General features: G+C 41.8%; 1 pseudogene; it reads left to right on the top strand.

The window, feature by feature from the left end:
* The first annotated feature begins 6737 nt into the window (after positions 1 to 6737).
* LOC102914589 (T-complex protein 1 subunit epsilon pseudogene) lies at positions 6738 to 8411 on the top strand (annotated as a pseudogene).
* The last annotated feature ends 8472 nt before the right edge of the window (positions 8412 to 16883 follow it).

Genomic DNA, 16883 nt, shown 5'->3' with positions numbered 1-16883 from the left:
GGATATTTCAAGGAGTGTGTCAGCAGCTGCCCTGTCCAGCTCCAAATCCCCTTCTTCCTGCAGCTGCTCTTTGCCATTTATCAGAAATGACCAGAAACCCGGCCCAGCAAAACTAGCCCTGAAACCTCATTCACCCCACAAATATTTCTTTCCCTCCCTGCCTCTTGTCTCTTTAACCCCTCACCCATCCAACATTCTACCCTGGATCTTTTGGATTCACTTTTCCCTTTCTTAGGAAATTACACTTCCACAACACCAGTGACACACATAGAAATGAAATTTGATGGAAAAATATAAGCAAGTCTGATTAGCCGTATACATGGTGAAAAAGGGTCTGTGCCTTAGTTTGCTGACCTGTTTGCTTAATTCAGTGATGGACTTTGCAGAAAAAAAACAAGTGGTTACGAAGTCCCACAGCCTCCACCCTCTGTTTATTGGCTGCTATAACAAGCTGAATAATGACCCCCAAAGACGCCCAAGTCCTAACCCCAGCTCTTTGAATGAACGGCTCACAGGACTTCACCACTAGGATAAAATTCACAATCTTGATGTGGAGAGATTATCCTGGATTATCTGGGTACATCTTAATGTAACCACAAACATCCCTACAACAGAGAAGTGGAAGGCGATCCTGACAAAGCAATGCATTGGCAGCGGAGAGATGTTCTTCCTAACTGGGTCTGAAGGGGGAGGAAAGGCTGCATGCTACAGAACGCAGCAATACAAATGAAAAGGCCAGGAGATGATTCTCTGCTCACTCCTGCTTAGCAGGGGAGTGCCTTCTTTTCCCTTCAGGGCCTATGCCAGCCAGCCTTGTCCATGACAGAGGAGTCTCTGTCAGCAGATCTGTGAACACGTGGTCTGGGGGTAGGACACACTCAATGACTCTGTTTGCCTGGAAAGCAGAGAGAATGTGCTTTAGTGACCAGAGCAATAGTTGTAATTGAACCCTGCTCTCTGGAGGGCATTGTGATTTCAGCTGGAAGCACCACCTTCCAACGCATTCTTGCTTTCCCATCTGATTAGAAGCATTCTCTCTCTGTCTCTCTCTCTCTCTGTCTCTCTCTCTCTCTCTCTCTCTCTCTCTCTCTCTCTCTCTCTCTCTCTCTCTCTCTCTCTCTCTCTCTCTCGGCTCTGGTCACTCATCAGCCAGTGACACTACTAGCTGCCTGGTATATAACTGTCTTATGTGCTGGCTCAGAAGTGACCTTCTGGAGGGCAAGGATCCATCTTATTCTTTCTTTTGATCAATAATCACTGAGCACCTGCCACATGATGGGCACTTAGGAGAAGAGCTGGAAGTGGGAAGAAAAAATAAAAATATAAGTCAATTTATATAATATGTCCTACATAAAAGTGTAATGGGAAGTTGACGTGTACTACGTCTAATTGTAAAGCATGTGGGTGTTTACAGTTAACCTCATCTGAAACTCCCAATATCCCTCTGAAGTAGATGCTATGGTCTCCATTTTACGAGTAAACTGAGGCTCAGAAAGGAAACTCATCCAAAGTTACCCAACCTGCCTAACATTGTGGGCCAGCCCCTTAACCATACTTCACTGTCACCATAGGCTTGCCAAACTAGCAGCCAGTACTAGCAGGGGCACCAAGTGCCACTGGCCCAGGTGTTTCTGAGATGGGCTCTTGCATGTCAAGCACCAAATATCTGTTGTCTGATTAAAAACTGGGTATAAATAAGTCTATGAGACAAGCACATAGTTGATTCCAAGTAAAAGTTCAAGGAATTAATTTCTCTTCATTGCTTCATAGCTACATTTTGGGTGGGATCTCCCAACCATCTAGAATCCTGTGAGCACAAGCAAGAAGGTAGCACATGCTTGTGGAAAATTGAGTCACTACAGAATTCAGTTATATGAAATATTTCTAACTTCAGACACTGAGTCATAACTATGAGCAGAAAAGGATGAAGTCTTGATCTGTGGTACATGGACGTGCCTGTTTTTTCCCTTCTGGGGTTATGGCAGTAAGTAAGTAACTTGTTTGTTTGTAAACTGCAAAAACTCTGGGTTTGGTGTCCCAGGTTTCAGCACCAAAATGTTAGTAAATTGATGGCTGACACTGCAAGGAGACAGTTCAGCCCTAGAGGGCAAGGTATCCCAGACACCTTGAGCTACTTAGAACAAGAGCTCTGCCCTGAAGGTTGTCCCAGACATCTGAAGCTGTTTAGCACAGCTCTGATGGCTGGGACCGCAAAGAAACAGCCCCAACCTTGGAAAGGAAATTTTTCTGACTTCTCAGGAGAGTCAGGCCTGAAACTGCTTCAGCAAGGAAGGGTATCCTGACTCCTCGGGAAGGTCAGGGTATCCTGACTCTTTGGGAAAGTCAGGATATACCTGGTGTGATGGGGGATGGTCTCCCAGCAGGACACAGCAATCCTGCTCCTCTCCGGGAGAGCCATAATCTCTGGCTCAGTGTTACCAGCTCACCCTTGCTCAGTCTACTATGGGACACCTTAGCAAGGTTCTTCTGTTCAGCTCCCCCTTGCTCAGTCCACTATGGGGCATCCCAGCAAGGTTCTTCTGTGCACCAGTGAATGAAGGTCTTCATCCAAAACTCTTTGAGAAAGAGGTTTATTTGGGAAGGTGGAGTCCAGGAGAGTAGCTGCCTCTACCAGGGTGGAGAGAACAGCTCTCAACTGATGGGGCAGGGTGGTTTATATAGGATGTCTAGGGGGTGGAGTCAAATATGTTTGGTTAGTTTATTTTCTGCCCAGGGATTGGCCAGTTTTGTGGGCAAGGGGCAGAGATGGCCCTAATTTCAGGGCCAAACTGTGTTTCTTTCATTGGCCTTTCTTAGCTTTTTGACACTACCTCTAAGGCCAGGGCACATTTCATTCTCTGACTCTGACTCTAGGGGCCAAGAGTGTTTCTTTGGTACTGGTTTCAGAGTCAAGGCATGTTTCCTTGGTTCATTTCTCTGACTCAGGTCCCAAACACAGGCTGTGTTTCTTTCCCTGGTCCTGGGCCCTAGGGCCAGGATTCTGCTGTCCTGCTCTGTGATTGGTTGATTTCACAAGTCAGTTGGACTTGGACGGGGGGGGGGGGGGGGGGGGGGGGGGGGGGGGGGGGGGGGGGGGAGAGCAGAGATGGCTCTGATCTGAGCTAAACTGTGTTTCTCTCACTGGCTTTATCTGAAGCATCCTTCCCTAATTCTGGGCTCCAGGGTCAGGGTGGGTTTCTTTAGTCAGCCCCCTTTCCCTACATTGTTCACGTGGGGTCTGTCTGTAAAATACAATGGTGCAATTGTGGCACAAATATTGTTAGAGTAACGAACCACACTTTGATTGGATTTAAGTCCCATTCTGTGAGGTGTGCCCTACACCTAAACACTGTTAAAGATGTCAGAGACCTGGACTAGATAGTTCATGGGTCCTAGGGGAAACCTACTATTGTTCTGCTAAATGCACATAGCAATAAAACACCTCCTGATGACATGTTGCTATATCCATAGATCACTGCATCACTCACCCATCGTCAGAGAATCTTCTTCTTGCAGTGGATGGTAACTAACACAGAGACCCATAGTTGGACAACATGGAAACACTAACAGATTTTGGAGCACCCAGCACTAAATGTGATGTCTGTATCGAACATTCCTCAAGACTCAGGAATCAATTTGGAAGCAGAGGCAGAAAGATTGTAAGAGCTAGAGGTAGTGAATCACTCCAAGAAAACACCATCCAGACACAGCAAGGCTGATGTAATATAAACTTAAGGAGTCTGTGGCAGCTTCCACAAGACCTGCACAATTTCAACCCAGATAAATCCAAGAACAGAGAAGGGGGAGTGAACACAGAATCCCAACCCTAACCAAAAAACCACCTGTAGTTGATAGTTTCTGGGAAAAAGAAAATCATTTTTCTCTAATGGAGCGACACTGGGTCTAATCGACCATACTCCAAGACAGGCCCTGTGCTCAGGAGGAATTGGCTAACACAAAACAGACTCCATGTTTTTGGGATGTGCTTTGGTTGTTGTTATAGTTTGGTGTTCTTTTGTTTCGTTGGGTATTTGTTTTATTGTATTTTGAGAGAGAAATGAAACACGAAGTTAGGTGGATAGCAGGGTGGAGAGAATCTGGGAGGAGATGGGGGAGGGAAATACTATGATCAAAATACACTATATGAAAATTTTTTAAATAATAAAATGTAGTAACACTTTTTAAAAAACTGATCTCAAAATATTATTAAATATCAGCATAACCTCCCAGCTTGTAGAAAAGTGGGATGTGTTTTCTTACTCCCCTGTGCAGAAGCTCTAGCTGGAATTTCATCTCAAATACAACTATTATGTGTTAATATCTCAGTATAGCATAAATGGGCCCAATGTTTAAAAAAGTTTCTTATTATCCCTTCAGGTGGGATAAAAATCACTTTACAGCATATAACCCATGTTATATTACCTATTCTCTAATGCTTTGGGTACAACTTGTTATATAAAAATTTGTCAATGATAAGAGTAGTTAAAAGTAGAGATTTTTTTAAATAAATAGTAATGTGGGGTCTCACTGTTTAGAAGAAAGCTGACTGGGCAAATAAATAGCAGCAACTCTGACAAAGGTTAGTATTTAAGAGCAATTGTGACATCCAGGGTGAATGAAGATTATGTGCCTGTACAGAGAGAGAGAGAGAGAGAGAGAGAGAGAGAGAGAGAGAGAGAGAGAGAGAGAGGAGAGAAAGAGGAGAGAGAGGGAGAGGGAGGGAGGAGAGAGAGAGAGGGGAGGGAGAGGGAGAGAGAGATGAGCTTATCAATACTGTTACAGTGTAATCCCACCAAATAACTTAGATTGAAATAGCATTCATGTCTTATGTCAGTTTCGTATTTAGAAGAATTCTAAGTGGTAAGTGCTGCAAGTCTTATTTTCTTCACTTTACAAATAATGTTTAGAGAGTCTAAGAGGCTTTAGAAAACCAGTATCATCAAGGGCATGGTCGAGTCAGACTGCCTACCTTAATTGAGCTGGAATTCCAAATTCTTTACAGACATTTCTGCATAAAACCAATACAATAAATACTGTACTTTCTTCTTCTACTGGTTTTGTGGCTTTAAAAAATGCTTTCTTTATTTAATTACTAACTTATTCCTCATTCAAATAAAGATGTTGATATCCATGAGCTTTTCTTTGGTTTGTCTTTCTGTTGATTTTTACAATTCAGCTGTACACCCTGCTGATTAAGACCTAAGCTAAAATAAGATCTCAGTTCAAATCCTAGCAACAGAGAGCAAATTAGAACACATGATTTTAAAAAAAAAAAAGTTAAAGAAATTTAGAACCAAAAGCCAGCAGAGGGAACTGGAAGGAATTCTTTTTTATATATATAATTAATTTAATTTTACATACCAGCCACGGATTCCCCTGTCCTCCCTCCTCCCACCCTCCAGCCTTCTCCCCCAATTCACCCCCCATTCCTACCTCTTCCAAGGCAAGGTCTCCCCTGGGAATTGAGCTCAGCCTGGTAGATTCAGTTGAGGCAGGTCCAGTCCCCTCCTCCCTACACCAAGGCTGAGTAAAATGTCTCAGCATAGGCCCTAGGTTCCAAAAAGCCAGCTCATGCACTAAGGACAGGTCCTGGTACCACTGCCTGGGGGCCTCCTAAATATTTCAAGCTAATCAACTGTCTCACTTAGAGTGAGGCCTGATCCATTTCCATGGGGGCTCCTCAGCTATTGGTTCATAGTTCATGTGTTTCCACTAGTTTGGCTATTTGTTCCTGTGCTTTTTCCAATTATGGTCTCAATATTTTTGCTCAGATAATCCCACCTAGTAAAGAGAACCCTAAGAAAGACACAAGGATCGCCCAACGACAGAGAAATGGACGAGATATACATGAGCAGACTGGATGGGGGGGGGGGGGAGAATGGAGGGCAAGGGTCAGGGGAAAGAGAGCTTAGAGGAGCAGGAGGTCCCAGCTGGGTCAGGAACAAGAGTGGGAGAACAAGGAAAAAGATACCATGATAAATGAAGACACCATGGGAATAGGAAGAAGCAAAGTGCTAGAGAGGTTCCCAGAAATCCACAAAGATACCTCCATAATAGACTACTGGCAATGGTCGAGAGGGTGCCTGAGCTGACCTGCTCTGGTGATCGGATGGCCGAACACCCTGGCTGTCATGATAGAACTCTCATCCAGTGGAAGAAGAATTACTGCTGTTTGCCTAATAACTGAGGAAATAGACTCCCAACCAAAACCAGTCAGAAGCTATAAAGATCATTTTATATCTGTTAAGGCAATGGATCCCTGGAGAGGACATTAAAACTAAATATTTACACAGCTACCATAGATTGGTCGAATTTCATAAAACAAATACTGAATGATAGATATAAAGCCACAGAATCACTCCAACACAACAATAATGGGGGATTTCAATACTCTGCTTTCATCAATACAAATGTCACAAAAAAGCAATAAAAAAAACATCTATTAAATAGCATCATAGACCAAATGGAACTAACATACATATCCAGAGCATTTCATCCAAACACAAAGAATGCACATTCTTCTTAGCAGCCCACGGAATTTTCTCTGAAAGTATACCACATGACCCTACACTAAACAGGTGTCAACAAAGAAAACTGAAGTAGCTGCTTGTTTTGTATCTGATGACAACGGAGAAAAGCTAAAATTCAACAGCAAGACAAACCACAGAAAAACTCACGGATGTCACCTTATTTGAATGAGGAATAAGTGATTAAAATCAAGAATTTTTTTAAAGCCATGAAACCAAAAGAAAATGAAAACACAACCTACCCTCGCCTTCGATGAGTATGGGCGCCCCTTCTTCATCATCAAGGATCAGGACCGCAAGTCCCGTATCATGGGGCTTGAGGCCCTCAAGTCTCACATCATGGCTGCAAAAGCTGTAGCAAACACAATGAGGACGTCACTGGGACCCAATGGGCTGGATAAGATGATGGTAGATAAAGATGGCGATGTAACTGTAACAAATGATGGTGCCACCATTTTAAGCATGATGGATGTTGATCATCAGATTGCCAAGCTAATGGTCGAACTTTCCAAATCCCAGGATGATGAAATTGGAGATGGAACCACAAGAAGGGTTGTCCTGGCTGGTGCCTTGTTGGAAGAAGCTGAGCAGCTGCTGGACCGAGGCATTCACCCGATCAGAATTGCCGACGGCTATGAACAGGCTGCCCGAATTGCTATAGATCACCTGGACAAGATCAGTGATCATGTGCTTGTTGACATAAACGACCCTGAACCCCTAATTCAGACTGCAAAAACCACGCTGGGCTCCAAAGTGGTCAACAGCTGCCATCGACAAATGGCTGAAATCGCTGTGAATGCCGTCCTCACTGTGGCAGACATGGAGCGAAGAGACATTGACTTTGAGCTCATCAAAGTGGAAGGCAAAGTGGGTGGGAGGCTGGAGGACACGGAACTTGTCAAGAGTGTGATCGTTGATAAGGACTTCAGTCACCCACAGATGCCAAAAAGAGTGGAGAATGCTAAGATTGCAATTCTCACTTGTCCATTTGAGCCACCTAAACCAAAGACAAAGCACAAGCTGGATGTGACCTCTGTGGAGGACTACAAAGCCCTGCAGAAATACGAAAAGGAGAAGTTTGAAGAGATGATTGAGCAGATTAAAGAAGCTGGTGCCAACCTGGCTATTTGCCAGTGGGGCTTTGATGATGAAGCCAATCATTTACTTCTTCAGAATGCCCTCCCTGCAGTTCGCTGTGTAGGAGGACCTGAGATTGAGCTGATCGCCATTGCAACAGGAGGGCGGATCGTCCCCAGGTTCTCAGAGCTTACCCCTGAGAAGCTGGGCTTTGCCAGTGTGGTGCGAGAGATCTCATTTGGCACTACAAAAAGACAAAATGCTGGTAATTGAGCAGTGTAAGAACTCTAGAGCTGTGAACATTTTCATCAGAGGAGGAAACGATGATCATTGAAGAAGCAAAACAATCCCTCCACGATGCCTTGTGTGTCATCCAGAACCTCATCCGAGACAATCGGGTTGTATATGGAGGAGGGGCTGCTGAAATAGCCTGTGCTCTGGCAGTCAGTAAAGAAGCAGGTAAGTGCCCGACTTTGGAGCAGTATGCCATGAGAGCTTTTGCAGATGCCTTGGAGGTCATCCCCATGGCCCTTTCAGAAAACAGTGGCATGGACCCCATCCAGACCATGACTGAAGTCCGCACCAAACAAGTGAAGGAGTCCAACCCTGCCCTTGGAATTGACTGTTTGCACAAGGGCATAAATGATATGCAGCACCAGCATGTCATAGAAACCTTGATTGGCAAAAAGCAGCAGATCTCTCTTGCCATACAAATGGTTAGAATGATTCTGAAGATTGATGACATCCGTAAGCCTGGAGAGTCTGAAGAATAAAATGTACCATCCACCATTGTGACTAATAAAGGGTGTGTTGTGTGCATCTGCAAAAAAAAAAAGTCAAGGAGATCTCAAATAACTTAATGATACACCTATGGCCTTCGGAAGACAAAAGTTAAATGTCAAATCAATGAGCATAAGTAAGTAGTTACTATCAGGGCAGAAATTAATGAAATGAAATCCTTGCACACTAGATTCAAGAACACATGAAAAAGATCATTCACCATAATTAAAGCTGACTACTTGCAGAGATGCATGGATAGTTAAACACCTGAAAATCACATGAAGTCAAGGATGAAAGCTGAAAGATTATCCCATTTGGTGTTAAAAGAATCTTTCACAAAAGCACAGAATCATGGAGAAAACTTGCTAGTTGTATATAGGTGGAGTTCATCTGGTATGGGCCAGTGCTAGCAAGTTACCTGAGACTGTGAATAAATGAACTTCCTACAACAATTTAACAGATACTCTAGGAATTGGAAATGTGCCAGGCCATGTTTTATGCAAACTCTTGCAGCCCTGACGTAAAGAATTTCGCTACCAGAATGAAGGATTTGATCTTAACCACTGCTCTGGGAAGCACATTTGGGACTTTGGCTATAGTACTAACCCACTATACGTGCCATCCATAATCAGGAGGTAACCACAACAGCCCTAAGCAGAGTTTACACTAGCTAGAGCTGATAAGGAAAAGATAGCTCTCCTGCCAGATGAGGTACTATGAGACCTATGAGACCAACTATAACTGGCCCAATGGTACCAGTAGTTCCCTTAGGGCATAGAGACACAGTGAGAGCCAGCAGGAGTATGCCAGGTATACCAGTGACTGTGATGATAGAATTTGGACTCCTGACCATAGATGGTGTATGTCTCTCCAGTAGCAAAATATATCCTAGGGATGTCATATTGTGAGGGCTCTTAACCCTCTACACAACCACCAGTGAGTTTAGACTAAGAGTAAGGTCTATAGATCCAGAAGTGAGGGGTCAATCACAGCCCTCCTACAAGTGCTTCCAAAACTCAGAAGTGTGGTCCATGTACAAAAATATCAGCTACCTGGGAAACATGAAGTTACTCAGCTTGTTTTGCAATTGGAGGCAGCCAGTGTGATACAGATGTTTCATGGACTCTAAAACCTCCCTGTATGGCCAATGAAGAAGCTAGATGGAATTGGGAGAATGTTTGTGGACCATTAAGAACTTTATAAGTGGGCTGGAGAGATGGCTCAGAGGTTAAGAACACTGGTTGCTCTTCCAGAGGTCCTGAGTTCAATTCCCAGTAACCACATGGTGGCTCATAACCATCTATAATGAGATCTAGTGCCCTCTTCTGGTATGCAGACATACATGCAAACAGAACACTGTGTACATAATAAATAAATCTTTTTTTTTAAAAAAAAAAAAAAAGAACTTTATGAGATGACTCCACCCATCCACGATGGACTTGATGGACTAATTGACTTTGGCTTTGGGTCAGTACCATTGTGTGGTTAAACAGGTCAATGCTTTCTTCTCCATTGACATTACCACAGAAAGTCAAAAACAATTTGCAATCATCTGGAAGGGTCAACTATAGGCATTCATCATTTTATCCCAGGGGTATCTGCTTAGCCCCTCCGTTTGTCATATAGTTTGGTGGCTCAGAACTTGGAATCCTGAAACCATCATAAAGTGGTCACTTTGTACGATTATATTGATGGTGATATGCTAACTCTGATTCTCTTACAGATTTGGAATCAGTGGCTGTGAGTCTGAGAACTGTTTAGAATCATTGGAATTGGCATTATATGACTCCAAAGTGCATTGGCCTGGTTTGTCTGACAATTCTTGAGAGCTGTCCATTGAGTGAAACCAAAGCTAGATCAGAGGATGTAATTGACAAGGTTCTGCTATATTCTTGACCTGCAACACTCAAGCAAGCACAGGCCTTTGTGTGATTGTTGGGGGATTTGAGGGTAAAATGTCCATCCCCTACCTGGTCCAGACACTACATCCTCTTTATGCTTTGTGTAAGAAAGGAATGATAAGCCAGGTGGTAGTGGCACACTCCTTTAATTCCAGCACTCGGGAGGCAGAGGCAGGTGGATCTCTGTGAGATTGAGGCCAGCCTGGGAATGAGTTCCAGGAAAGGCTCCAAAGCTACACAGAGAAACTCTGTCTCAAAAAACCAAAAAAAGAAAAAAAAAGGAATTATATAGGACTGGATTGAGGTTATTGAACAAGTAGGACTTTGGCAAGCACAGATGCTCAGGGCCATCATTCAGACTCAACCATTTGAATTGGCTGTGACTATTGATACAGCAGAGTTTGGTTGGATCTATGGCAGTGTATGGGCAAAAGGTGAGTACCCTTAAGGTTTTGGTCAAAAGTGTGAAATGGAGCTGAGAAACAGCCAGTAGTGATGTATGTAGCCTTGCAAACTTGAAGTCTATCACTGAGCATCAGGTTGGTGATAGAATTCACATAAACCTTCAAAAACAGTGGCATGGATTAATGACTATGCAATGCTAAGGGACTCCTACTGTGACCCAATGAACCCACAAGACACTAATCACTTACAAAAACAAGAAATAGTTATTAAATATAATTTTTTGAGAAATATGCTGTGTGTGTTTGTCACTGGTAAAAAGATAAAATCCAACCAATAAGATTTAATTAACATAGATATATACACTAAGGAAATACTGATATTGTATTAAATGATGTAAAAGTAACCACTAAATTCATTCCATGAAGTATGTCACTTAGTCATTTAACTCAGTAAAGACTACTGTGATAAATTCTGTTGGGTATCTATTTTTTCTAGGACCTATTTTCAATGATAGAGATATCAGAATGAAAAGAAACAAAAGTTCAGAAAAGTGACCCACTTAGACACAACCACCAAACTACCAGTATTATAGCGGCAAACACTAATGTGAATTTCAATGTTTAAAAAAAGCAATTTTATAAGCATAATAACAGTACACAAAGCAAGAAAATGTGCTAGAAATGCCAAATTCTCCTCTTTCAGGCCAGCGCTTCAACTGTTTAAAATTATGAACGCATCGCCTTACAAAAAATACAATGGCTCTGAAATTTCAATCATTTTATAATAACTTCCTTATAAGTAATTAAAAATCTTTTCCTACTAATGTTCTTGAGACTTGTCACCTTAAATGCATTTCAGCCTCTTTTGCTTCTGTTGATTTCAAGTGAAAGAAAACTAGCATTTTTCTATTTTTGAAGCTAATCATAGTATAATCCAATATTCATGAAAACGGTTTCCTATTACTTATCTGGATTATGTCTGGAATGATATTTGCCCTGAATAATGAAGTTTATTCTAAAAAAAAAAAAAAAAAAAGAACACCTCTATTATCCAACCCCAAATTAAGGGTGGCTTATGTTCACATCTTAGCAAAATGGGGGCTGGGGTATATAACTACACAAAGGGAGCATTCAACAGCAGTCCATAACAGCTCAATTGCAACAGGTCTTGTGATCAGTAGAGTGTGTGATGGTATAAGACATGGAGCTCCTGGAGAAGGATATTGCAGTATCAGGCCTGGAACACCGATAGTTCAGGAGGAGGTCACCTGCAACATGGATGGCAGTGACGGGCCCACTGTCCACTGATGATATCTGGATAGAGACGGGTTGGTCAAAGCAGCCAGTTCACCTAGGGAAAGGCTACACGGCTGGTAGTTATGAGTGAGCTTTCCTCTCTTCATGTGTGAACCAATAATTTGTGGTATACAAGGGGCTCCTTCTGTGGATCCCTACATAGCACCTGTGGGATTGGGAGGAGGGCCACTGGCCCCCATGGGACTTTCTCATGTGGGAAGATCTCTTTCATGCAAGAAAATAAAAATCTGTGACAGTCTGTCATGGAACAGACCCTAAACCTTTATCTAGCCATGAATAAGGACAAGGACTTGCCTATGATGGTCTCCATGTCTTCCCTGCCTTTCCATCCTGGATGATTAAAGAGACTAGCATTGGTTCCTATGTGGAAACACATGTCCAAATCATGAATTCATCGCATTTCCAGGTGTGTGTGGATTTACCTCTAGACTTGGCTAATGGCGTGGCAAGCAGATTCATCCTGCGACACTTGCAAACTGGACATACCTGGCTACCTGGGACCAAAGATGAAGGAACAAGTCCAGACTAGCCACCAAGGGTTGTCTACTACAGGACCATCACTGAACACATTGCCCAAGCTGAAGATACACTGCTCCACATGAACTGGGGTAGGCACTAAGTGATGTGGCGGAAATGCCTGCTATAATGCTACACTGTATAGAGCAGCACTAAAGAGACCGGGCAGTGGAAAGGACAATCCCTGTATTTTGTGTTAATGCAACTGTAAATATCATCCCACAGCAGTTGTTCCAGTAGATCATCCTCTACTGGAACGGCCCTAGTCTACTAGATTTCCCCAGGATTCATGTGGATTTGTGGGTAATACGGCTGGCATACTTGCCTGATGGATACTTGCCAGGTAGAAGAACAGGACATTGCATCTGTGCATCTCTCCACAATACACCAGTTACCCCACAACTGAGATGCTGTGTACACACAGTGGTACCAAGAGAGGCACACTCCGTAGCAGTTTTATCCTCTAGCAAGTGTTTTTGCCTGGGACAGAACCCATAAATGTACAAATAGAGGTAAATGCCCTAGCAAAACACATTTTGTATGCACTGATCCAGCTTCATCAAGCTATAGCCCTTCTCATGGGTGAACCCATGGAAACAAGAAGGATGATATTACAAAATAGGACGGCCCTAAATTTCCTGATTGGCCTAGGACAGAGCTTGTGCCATGTTACACATTGTTTTGTAAACATCACAGACCACCAAAGAAATAGAACAGCCACCTTATAAGAATTAAATGCTGAGGTGCAGGAATCCAAGGAGAACCCCTAGAGCAATGGTGGACCCATGCATCCACTAGCCTAAGGTGGCCATCCCAATGTTAGCAGATATAGTATGTTAGTCACATGTTGTTAACTATACTTTTGCTGTGGGCTGTGGACCAAAGGAACATCCTTTCGGGCCCTTTCCAGTTAAGTGCCTGCTATCTAAACGGAGTAGAATAAAGGAAATAAAGGCTGTAAGAGCCAGATCAGGTTTAGACAACGTGGCACCAATGTACATATCCAGAATAATTAAGCTAAGATGGCAGCTACAGCACATCCAGGGAACCAGGAATTATCAATGAATGTAACTATTATGTTACTCACTGCACACCTAGTCCTGCCAAGATGCCGCTTTTGTGTGATTATGTATAAATGTCCTTGAGACCTTCTGTTGGGTGCGTGGAGGTCCTTGTGCCAATGTATCACTAGAGAAGCCAGGAATGTTAAGCACACCATTGTCCTCACAAAAGAAAGGACATACAATATGTTTTTCCACCCAGAAAGCTGGAAATTAGAGGTGATTAATAGCCTGGCGATCTGCATTATCTGTTGGGCCAGGCCATATCAAGCTTTCACAATCAGGACCAAGGTGGCTAATAGTCTAAATGACCCTTACATCATCTGTATAGCCAGAGACTCCCCAAAACTCCCAGAACCAGGACCAGAGGTGGCTAATAGCCCAAGTGACTTCTATGATATCTGTATGACTGAGACCATGCCAGATCTTTCCTTATGCTAATCCAGGTGAACTCTCTAGAACCCATCTTCTTGGAAGAAATCCTTTGTACTGTTGAGTTGAATTTTGATGTGATTATGCCTCCTTGTGTACCGGGGATTGCATTACACCAGGAAACTTTTTTTTTTCCAAATTGTACTGTGTTTAAATATGCTGGCAATAAGCCATCTTGGCATGAGACCCATGAAGTTTGATCCATTTTGACTGAACTGAATTTTCATTCTTACATCTTCATGGATCATTTTCCTACCTGCTATGACTCCTGCAGGGACCCCCTCAACCTTTGCTTAGAGTAAGTTATTCCACATCTGTCTGGGGCTCCACACATATTAATTTCCCTGTCATTTGTACTGTATCAAGCTGATAATAGAAAAATAAATAAAAATGAAAAAACCAAATAAATAAATAAATGAACTAACAACAACAACAACAAAAATTTCCCTGTCCCTGCAGACCCTGTACACTTAGACCCAGATCTCAGACTCATCACCAGGCAATAATATTCAAAGGCCCACCATGAGTGACCTATTGCTACCAGCCAAGGTTCACTTCATAAAACTACCATGACCTCTCAAAGCAGTAGAACCAGGTGGGGACCAGGTATTCAAACATATGAACTCAGGGGAGAGCATTTTATACTGAAAATATAACAGTCATCCAATTTCTTCTCATGAAATAAAATTATCAACCCTGGCCCTTTTACCTTCTCTCCCACACCAAATTCACCCCATGTACGTGTGAAACTGCTACATAACATTAACAGTTAATAGTAATTAAATTAATAGTTGATTTTAAAAGAATTGAATATTCCTCTAGTGCATGGCCTATTGCAACCAGTATCCATCTTGACCCATTTGTTGTATAGGACCAGCCTTCCCACATTATTCCATCATCTGCAATGAAGTCTCTCTCTACCTTTCAAATAGAACCAACATCTTCACACTCAATAAAATCCTACCTGTCCAGGAAATTCAGTAGCACCTATCAACAGATCATGGCCAGGTCAAATTATCTGACTTGTCTTTCAAAATATATATCCATTGTGATATAAAGCTATTGAGAAAAAAATCGTAAATGATGGTAAAATGGTGATTGCTAATTTAAAATTGATTAACCCTCAGATTGTCGAAAATGATGGCACAGTACTGTATGTGGTATGTACCTTCCTCTAGGGTGGCCATTTTTTATCTCTGCATTTTATGATTAACCATTCATTGTTAATCACAATTCAACTGTATTTGTTTATATTACAAAAGTTTGTCAGAAGCTTAAATTTAAATTAGTTTTCAAAATTCCCTTTTATCTTTAATTTCCTCACAACACTTTGTGGTATTGGTTTCAAAGACCCATAAGGCAGGGCTAAGACAAAAATGGATGTAGAGTTAAAAATGGCCTGCATACTGCTTTTGCAATCTGATCCCTTTTGTGCATAATTTCTCTCTTTTGTCTTTTTGTATAATGCACAGGAAAAGAAAAAGGTCAAATAGTTTTTTTTTTAAATCCCATATATTAATAAACAAATCTCTGTTTTTAGCTGCCCTTAGATCACCCACTGTGGATTATAGCCAGTTTCTATGAATATTAACATTCTGTGCACATATGAGTATACATATGTGTGTAGACACACTAGAATATATGTCCCCCTTTCCCTGATATGGTGGTAATGGTCTATACACATTGCTCTTCATCTTGTTTTTTCCTTTACACTGCAGCCTGGGGATCAAGTCCTGTCAGTATGTGTCTGCATCATTGTGTTTAGAAGAATAGTTTCAGTGAAGTTTTGTTATAACTGGCTTAGAGCAGTGATGTCCAACCTTTTGACTTCTTGTCTTGGGCAATATATTAAACACATGAATGCTAAGGAAAGCTGATGAGAAAAATTCTCTGCATGACTTTGTGAAGTTTATCACCACAAATAAAAAGACGTACACAATAGCCCTGATAATGTAGCACCCTGTTGAGAGTCTTTTAAATCACTGAGCAGATCCCAAGTTTGTGATCATTAATAAGAAAGTGAATATCACTAAGTACCAAATTTTTATTTTTTTATATTTTTACTATAAAATACAGAGAACAACATAAAACCAGTGGGATATTTGACATTTTGATTGAGAAACTCAAGCATCACTGTTTAGAATCTCTGAGGCAGTTAAAATTCTCAAGGTGCTCATCGGATATTTTGGTTCTAATTTTCATCTTCGTGTCCTTTAATTTTGAAAATAGTTGCTCACAGGTGTAGGTGCTACCACAAAGTGATGTGAATAGGGCATGGTTGTGAAGTGAAGGAAATTTGTCCCTGGGAAGATACGACCTGCAAAGTTCAGTCAAGTGTCATGAGCAGTTTTGTTTGTTTGTTTGTTTATTTGAAGTTTCTGTCAGATTAGAATGCATTCCACTTGAAAGCTGGCAGGAAACATACTTAGCTAGACTGAAAGTACAGTCACAATTATACCAAAATATTATTTTCCCAGAAATCTTTCAAATCTGTTTTCAAATTCAAATTCAAAAAATAAAACCACTTTTTTTTTCTGCTGATAGGACTGGGTTTAGCCAGTGTGTCAAAAATTTTTGGCATAAAACTATTTGCCTAACTTGAAATTTCCATAATCTGTTTCATTTGGAATGCTGGTATGATATGAAACATTGTTGGTTTTCACCTTGAAGACACATATGAACTAGTTCAAACAAGAAGATAAATCTACTAAAAACGCTAAGTTTCTGTCAGTCAGTTTTCACCACCAAGTTCTGACACGAATGACTTCATGTCATGTCACAGATCATAAAACATCTTCAGCATTTGATCTTGAAGCAGGCATCTTACTTCTGAAGAGTAAATTGTGTTGTCATAGTCAACACTTTTAA

Source organism: Peromyscus maniculatus, chromosome 6 (genome assembly GCF_049852395.1).
Source record: "Peromyscus maniculatus bairdii isolate BWxNUB_F1_BW_parent chromosome 6, HU_Pman_BW_mat_3.1, whole genome shotgun sequence".
Taxonomy (NCBI): Eukaryota; Metazoa; Chordata; class Mammalia; order Rodentia; family Cricetidae; genus Peromyscus; species Peromyscus maniculatus.
The sequence above is the reverse complement of the archived record's forward strand: the minus strand, read 5'-3'. Positions and strand labels throughout refer to the sequence as shown.